Source organism: Ovis canadensis, chromosome 15 (genome assembly GCF_042477335.2).
Source record: "Ovis canadensis isolate MfBH-ARS-UI-01 breed Bighorn chromosome 15, ARS-UI_OviCan_v2, whole genome shotgun sequence".
Lineage (NCBI taxonomy): Eukaryota > Metazoa > Chordata > Mammalia > Artiodactyla > Bovidae > Ovis > Ovis canadensis.
In genome coordinates this window covers 37,357,885-37,359,375 of record NC_091259.1, presented here as the reverse complement: position 1 = coordinate 37,359,375, position 1,491 = coordinate 37,357,885, and positions in this window count along the sequence as shown.

Genomic DNA, 1,491 nt, shown 5'->3' with positions numbered 1-1,491 from the left:
TGTGCGTGTGCTGTATTTCTGTGTTTGATAGAAGTCACTCAGAAAAAAAAAAAAAAAAAGGATAAAAGAAACCCTCCCCACGCCCCCCACCCCCACCCCTTCAAATGATTGCCCCTTCCATTTCCCCTGGACCCAGGGCCAGACAGTCCGACACACCTACCTGCTGCAGGGGAGTGTCTCTGGGTCCAGAAAGGATACCATTCCTGTGCCCTCCTCCAGCGGTGAAATGACATAGCTACTATCCCTACACCTAAACTGAGGTCAGACCACCTTAGGCTCCCACCTGGTGGGCCCCAGCAGGGCTGAGGCCTCCCAGGGCGGCAGCCTGTCTGCTGCTGAGCGATTCAGGAGCGCGCATGCAAGTGCATGCGTGTCTGCCCCACGCAGGCGACATGGGGGCCCTGGCTTCCCAGCTGTGGATGTCTGGTGTCCCCTGCTGCTACATCTTAAGCCAGAACTTGAAGTCCTTGGTCCCCAGTCTGGGCTGAAGGAAAGAAGGACGAGGCAGAGGCTGAACGGGCGGCCCCCCGGCATGGAGGGGGCCGCGAGGGTCCCCTGCCTGCTGCAGTGGCTCCGGGCCAGGTAGCCCCCAGGGCCCCAACTCTTTCCCCAGGCTGCCACCTCCTTCCTATCACCAGAGAAGGAAGGAAAAGGGTTAGGCCCAGTCAGTCTGTCTGCCTCCACCTGCTGAGGACAGAATAGAGAAAGTGTTCGGCTCGGAGCAGGGCTGCGTCCTCTGCATCTCTCTGCCTCCGCGGTTCACTGGCACGGCCCCTCTGCCCAGAGCTCGGGGCTCCCTGCCCACCCAGGCACAGCCACTGCCTTCCAGTCAGCCCCCGGCCCTTTCCCAGAAGAGCTCCCCTCCTCCTCTGGTCAGAGCTGAAGCCATACACGGTTGGGTGTTTTGCCCCCCCCCCCTTGGCCCCAGGAGTAAAACACTTCTCCTTTTCTCACTTCCTTTCCTGCCTTGTGAGGTGGCGGGGCAGTTCCCTGGCTGAGGCCTTCCGTGCCCGCCTCCAGGACCCAGGCCCATTTCTCGGCGAGGGGTCCTCCGCCATGGCCCGTCCCTGGCCTTCCTGACCTGAGGGGGCCTGGGCTCCCATCGGCAGCTGTGATACAAAGGGAATTTGTCCTCGCTTCTCCCAGTCTGGTGCTGTCCTCAGTCCCCCGTCGGCCAGGTCAAGCGCTTCCTCCAGGGCTGGCTGTGGACTCCTGCCTCCCCCAGCCCCTCCCGGGGGGGCCAGGGCCTGGGGCTCTGGGTTCAGGGGCCACCTGCCCTCCGCCCCACCAGACGTGTTCCCGCCCTGTGTTCAACCTGGGCCCCGTGCCCTTGAGCCTCCCACCCCTGACCCAAGACTCCCCAAGCCCACTCTTAAGTGTCCTGCCCAGAGGAGAGACGGGTCAAACTGAAGAGGGCCTGACGCCCTCCCCCTGCCCCTCTCGTCCCACCTCTGCCACCAGACTAGCTTTCCAAGGTGAACTCCACAGGCC